The following is a 7,008-nucleotide window of genomic DNA, read 5'->3' as shown; positions in this document are numbered from 1 at the left end:
TATCAACTCACCAATCACATAAAATATAACTAATCTAATTTATACTCGATTGATCTAAAAAACTAAAAACCATTATACATTTAACCGAAACCTAACATAACAAAATAAATCCTAACATTGAAATCATCAAATCACAAAAAAAAAAAAAACTCATAAAATTAAAAGTGATAAAGTGCTAACTTGAAATTTGTTGAAAGGAAAGTACTGAAAATGAAGATAATGGAGCGCTGATGACAATATCTGAATAAAAAAAAGGTGGGAGATAATAATTTATGGTAAAAAAAAATGCAACAAGGCAACAAGTAAAAAAGCATAGAAAAATGATGGTTTTTTGGTGAGGAAAAAGGAGAGGAAAATGAAAATAAAAGAGTAAACAGTTATTTTTATCAGAGTTTGTGTACTCTTATGGAATAAAAACTTAAGAAGTAATAATATTGGAAGAAATGTAACTTTAACAATTATGTAATTCTTATAAATATTTTTTAAAATATGCTAATTTACTTTTTTTTTACAACTATGCTAGTTAAAAAAAAAAAATCATAACATAACAATTGCTCACCAATAAAATTATACAAGCTCAATTTAATTATAATAAAAAACGACTTAGTAATTCAGTGCCCCGCAGAATATTAAAACTAATTTCTATAAAAGGTTATTTGAAACTTTTGGAATTGAATTTAATTTCAAGTATTAAATCAATTTTTTAGTTTAGAAAATTTTTAAGGATATTGATTTGAATTTCAAATAAAATTTAATTGCTAAAAAATAACTAAAATCAAATCAGGTGGGGGAAAATCTAATTTGCTATAGTAATTACTATTGGTATTAACATTAAAAACAATATTAAAAAAACACCTTTAAAAACACAAACCGTATTTTTTTTTACAGAACTCTACACTATCTCTTTCCTTCTCTTTTTTTAACCCCTAACAATTTTTTTTTCTATGTGAAATCATATGTAAGTGATGAAAGAATGGAAATATTCTTCTTGAGCAAGAGTGTACATGATTATCTACCATTCTTTGAGGAAATTTAAGATGAAAATTACAAATCGACTGATGGAATACATTTCTTTGAGGAAAGACAAGGTTCTCAGTCTGAGCTATGGATACGGCATATAAAAGAGAGAAAATAAAATACACAGAAGACTACTCCATACATAGAGTCAAGAGTGTGTTCTACCTGGCTTAACCTAAATTGCAGAGGTAGGAGAAAAGCGCTTCTCAATTGATTTTTTTTTTAAATAAACTATACAGGTGATTATATCTTGCTATTCTATTCATTTTTTGTTTGTTTGTAGGCTACAGTTTTGATACAACAACAGCAGCAGCAGCAACAACAACAATCTAGGGTTTGCATTGCAGGTAGAGGAATTGAGCTGATGGATTTGAGCTGGCTTAGTGCCATATTAGTTGGGGCAGGCTGCCTTGCTTTAGGTTATTGCATCGGGACACGCCGCCCTTTTTGCTTCTTTTTAAGATTAACACCAAAAGTGGTGAGAGACACGAATACTAATCCTAGTAGTCATCATGGAAACAAGAACAATAACTCCAAAGAACCATTTGAGACTGATAAGCTCGCTGATATTCTTGATGATTTCAAGATGGTAACGCATATTCTATCCATCTGAAAGATGTATTTTCCTTTTATTATTCTTTATTTGCTTTAATCTTTTAACCTTTTCTTTTTTAATGTAGGTTTTGGTTGTTAGAAACGATCTTAAGATGGGAAAAGGGAAAATTGCAGCTCAATGCAGGTTGCCTTTCGTTAATCTTCAAGACCCTTCTCTTTGTGTTAGCTATTAGTGGAACAAGGGAGCTGTATCTTGCTTTATCTTTACTCAATTGTTATCTCCTTTCCTTTTATTTTTCTAAATTCAGATAGATTTTGACTAAAGAGGCTCAAAGATGGCATTCTAATTTGCTAGAGTAAACTAGTTTTATCTGAGATTTGAACACCTGATTGAATTATTTTCTGGGTTTAGAGACTGTTTTCTTCTTTGTGTAATAGACAAACAGTTTTTGAGATAGAAACAAACAGACCCTTGTGAGATAGCTGACCATTCTTTCTTTTGCGGACCCAAACTAATTATGATATGAGTTTGACATCATTTGTATAACAATTCATTAGAAGAAACTTCATTAATTGCAGGTTTGACAATGGAGAGATTATGTGGCTATTAAGAAATACTTTAATGGCTGATTTTCTAGCTTTCTGACCATGTGCATTTTTCTGAGACCAACTACCAAATACCTTCTGTAAACTTGTATCAAGGGAACAACCGGAGTTCTTCCTGGTTCTGTAGTACAAGTAATGCTTTAATATGTTATTAAATTGTTTTATGATACTGGCTTGTCATCATATGAAGAAATACATTGAGACATTTAGCAAGTGAGTTTAAAAACCGAATTTTTTTCACAAGTAAACATGACCTTAGCAAGTGAGTTTGGATATTTTAAGGACTATTTAGTTGCACAAAAGTTTGGGTTGCAGATCTGCTGCACTGGGTATAATGTGGTTCATGGCCTCTTTGCATCCCTGCTCTTATCAGCTTAATTGAATGTTACCATGAATGTCGCACTGCTACATGGCTTATAGATCCAGTTGACAAGTTATTGATTTAGTGGCTTATATTTAGATCTGTATTTCAGTCTCATTGATTTTTTGAAGCAGTTGGAACCCAGGGACTGGAGGGGCTACTTTTAGCAATTGCTTTACTACAATTGTTATTGGATTAAAATACAGTTTTAGATACCATATCCACTCATTTCACCTTTCCCTGTTTCTTTTGTTTGCTGAGGCAGAGTATCATTTGTTATTTTAATTACTGTTCTCATCTGTAGTAAATTGTTGCTTACTTAACACTTAAAAGAGTCAGTTTTTTTTCCATATTTCTTTGAACATGCAGTCCACCCATTTAATGATAGATTAAGACGATCCTCATTAACTTATCTTGCATGTTATATTTTCTAATATTGAACACTTTTCTAGTTTTTTTGATTGATTTTTGTGATTGGTTTTAGTCATGCAACTTTGGGTCTGTATAAAAAGCTTCTTCACTGAGCACCCAAGGCTTTAAACAGGTACTGCACTTACTATTCTGAATGATTTGGCCTTATAGTTATGCTTTTCCTCACTTTTCTTTCTTCCTTTCTTTCTCTTTCATGCTTCTTCTTCCTCTTTCAGTTTCAAGGATTTTGCAAATATGCAGGTGGGAGATGTGTGCTCAGCCAAAGGTGGTCGTGAAAATTGAAAGTGAGGCGGACATGCTTGTTTTGCAAGTCAGTATGTCATAAATATTTTTGTCATCTCAGTTAATATCATCAAATTGATAATATGAGATTGTATTCTTTTTTGTTTTTTCAAGGAAAAATAGACAATATCATCTAAATTGCTAGTCTATAAATGCACAGCAAATGAATTCCATGTGTCAAATTTTATATGTTCACAGCTGCTAAAACTTTGCAGCCTGGTGGGATATTTGTTGACCCTTGAAATTGTCATCTCTCTTGACGACAAGTTTAGTTCCTCAGCGAATTTTTATCCTGTTCCCTCCCAGGTTGTAGCCCAATTCACTATACCTACATGTATTTTTACCTGTGCCACTATGCAGCATGGTAGTATATTTGTTGACCTATTCATCAAATTAAACTGAATATCAGTTGCTGTTGGTGTGTGCATCAGATGAGAATCCTAAAAAAGAAAGCAGGCATCAAAATCAACTCTTAACAAAAGCTTAGAAAGTTTTCCTAGTACCTCTTGAGATTCTTGGGTATGTATCTCAGTTGAACATCTGAGCTCATCTTTGAAGTCAATTTCTCTTTTTCAAGATTTTTCTCAACCATTGCCTTTGTGTTCACTGTTAGGTTAGTTAGATTGGTAAAAGGATCAACCAACTTATAATGCCTATTTTTAATTTTTAAGCTTCATTGGCTAAGACTATCTTTTCATTCCAAGTCTGATGTTTCAACTTTGCCCTTTTATTTTACTGTTATTAGCGCACTTCCCATTTGTTCTTATTATGTTTACCGTAATTTGTTCATTTATCTGACCTGGTTCACTCTAAAGGAATTCATTTTCAACTTTGACAGGACAGGGCAAAATCACTTAACTTACCAACCCATATTACGATTGATGCAGGAAGAACACAGATTGCTCCAAGTGGGTTGCAAAGCTGATTCGTTTTATTTAGATTGACCATGATGTTGGTATATGATTGCCAATAAAATTTCATTTTCTTGGGGAGTATTATTTTTGCATTGAACTTACTAGGAGTTTTTTGTTTTTTCTTTTCTTTAATTTTTAGGCAGAATGGTTTATTCATGAGTTTTGTAGAATCCAACAACAGGCTGTAGAAAAATACATTTAAGCTGTAGTTAGTGGAACATGGAGGGTGGAGGCAGAAGAGTAGTTTGGCTTTTCAAAAAGGAGAAAGCAAGGAACTGCTAGAATTTTTTTGAAGTACAAAGCCATATGAGATGTGGTTTTTTCCTTACAAATTTCCAAGAAAGTAATTGTTGATGGAGTTGATGGATTAGAAACTTAGAAGTATCTTGAAACTCAAACAGGCAGCCCTATTTTTGACCGCATAGGTGATCGTAACATCATTGACTCATTGAACATATTAGCAGTTGCAGTTCTCTAATCATGTAATTGTTATTTTCTCAAATGAACATGAGATTTTGATAGTATGGATGTTTTTCTATATTCTAATGGTGCAATAACAAGCATGAATAAGACTAGCATGTTTCCTTGAAAACCATAGAAAACCCAATCTTTCTCCCATTTCGATTTTTTGGTATGGATGTTACTCCAAATGCTTGATTTGCTTCTTTTGAAACTCTTTGTACGAGAATGTCTGTTCTAACAAGCTTGCTATCCAATTTACCTTAGAGTGCATTTTCTTTTGGTCACCAAAAGAACTTGGACTGAAATTCTTTTTATCTGTTGTTTCAGATTCAAGAACAGTGATGGCTATTCTGGGTAAGAGTTTCCATTCCAGTATGCGTGTGCCATATCAATTGTATGATCTTTCTGTTTTTGATCTATTTGTATTTTGTTTATTAAATTCACTTTACTTGAGATCAAAAGATGGCCTCCTAAATCATGAAATTAGATATAAGACTATACAAACTACATAAACTAGCTTTCAGAAAATATGGGAATATACGCAAAAAGTAGTAAATATACTTTTACCACATTAGCAATAGAAAATGTTACTTATTTACTTGTCAACAAGTTATTTACCCGAACTTCACTGTTAACCTTCAAAGTTCAATATATAATTAACTTAAGATACTGGTGGGTGCTTCCAAATCTTATTTTCTAGAATATGTTAAGTGGCATCCTTATGGGACTGAAAAACTAACAAGAGAAATGATTTGGTGGAGTCTGAGTGTTGATAACCATGCTTCCTTTCTCTAGACCTCCATTCCCCCCCCCCCCCTATAAGTTCTATAATTAGTTGTGCTTTGTACTGTTGTTTAAGAATAGGAGTATGAGAAGCAGTGAACATCTGACATTTATTTACTAATTCAATTGTTGGTTTGAGTTTGTCGGTAGGCACTCTTTTTTATTCTTGTTTGGTCCTTGGGATTGTTAAATTGCATAAGGAATCACTTCTCTAATATTCTTACCAAATGAACTATTGATTTAAACGTGGTTTTAGTTTGGTTAAGATACCAAGGTGGCTGGCTGATTAAGCTCATAAAATCACGATATTATCATTTCAAAATGTGGGTTTAACATCCATGATTTCTATTTAGCCCTTGATACCACCAGAAACTTCAAAATGGAAGTGTCATTCATATAATGCAATGTAGTTTTGCTTGCTAGTAGACAGCCACTATTTTTTTTTTTTACCCCAACATCACTAAGAGACTGTAAAGGAAAAAATAAAATAAAATAAATTTCACTGAAGTCATGTTAACTTGTAGTCATGGAAGAAAAAAACCAAAAACACAAGTCAGAAAAATCTTTGCTCTGTTGGTGTTCCAACTTTTTTCCTTTACATTGAACCAAAAAGAGCACAAAGTCAGTCTATTCTCAACACTAATATGTGCAGGACCTGTTGGAGTGGTTGATGATGTTACAGGTGCACTGAAGCTTTTGTAGTAGCTTCTCCACCTTTATAACCCCTACTGACTGAATTTTCTGAAGACCTCACGGGCAATGCATAATCTTCTACACGTTTGAAGGAAATTTGATCTATCAATATATGAGAAATGCAGTCTGCAAGGCCTTATGAAGCAAATTAATGGTTATTGCTTTCAACATTATGGTGGCGAAAACAGTGTAATTGCCTCGCTCATGGTGGTAATTGCACTGCAAGTGATTTGCGGAAATGGGGTAACAATGATTTCCCTTTGATGAACAAACACCCGGGATTCATTTCTTAGAACGCAGGATGTGGCATCTCTGTTCTTATCCAATTGACTGCCGCTTTCGTTTTTTAAACATTTATTCATGTTCTTTGCTTTCTTGCTTCGTTCGACTCCAAGTGTTGGTTTGGTTATTAAGAAGACAATTGGTTGACAAGAATGAGACGACTTAATGAATATTATGTATTTTTCTTAAAAATCTTCGTTTTTCAATAATTCTTGTGAAGATCGAAACCGTGGAAAACTTTAAATATTAAGGTAGAGGTTATAACGCTCCTCTCTTTCTCTTCTCTGAAAATAAATAAATTGAAAAGGCATGGGAGACGTTGATTCTTATATATACTCTTGTATTCTGATTATATGTCTTTTCTGTGCTAATATTTGGAATTCAAGTGGTTGTGTTTGTTCTTTTTTTTTTTTAATCCTAAACTACTTTATTGTATTTTTTTTTATCTAATTTCTAATAGATTGTTTTCAATTATTTATTAAATAAATGACTTTGAATAGTTATTATCTTAAAACGTTTGAATAATTTTATATAAAGTTTACATTAGTTTGTTTGATTTCTTTGACAAAATCATGAACATAAATTTGAATTATCTTTCAATGTTTAATAGGTAATAGGTAA

The 7,008-nt window shown here is 32.4% G+C and overlaps 1 pseudogene; it reads left to right on the top strand.

The window, feature by feature from the left end:
* Positions 1 to 946: 946 nt before the first annotated feature.
* On the top strand, positions 947 to 6,579 carry LOC133670081 (uncharacterized; annotated as a pseudogene).
* The last annotated feature ends 429 nt before the right edge of the window (positions 6,580 to 7,008 follow it).

This window comes from Populus nigra, chromosome 12 (assembly GCF_951802175.1).
Source record: "Populus nigra chromosome 12, ddPopNigr1.1, whole genome shotgun sequence".
In the NCBI taxonomy this organism is placed as follows: Eukaryota; Viridiplantae; Streptophyta; class Magnoliopsida; order Malpighiales; family Salicaceae; genus Populus; species Populus nigra.
This window is presented reverse-complemented; position numbering and strand designations above follow the sequence as displayed.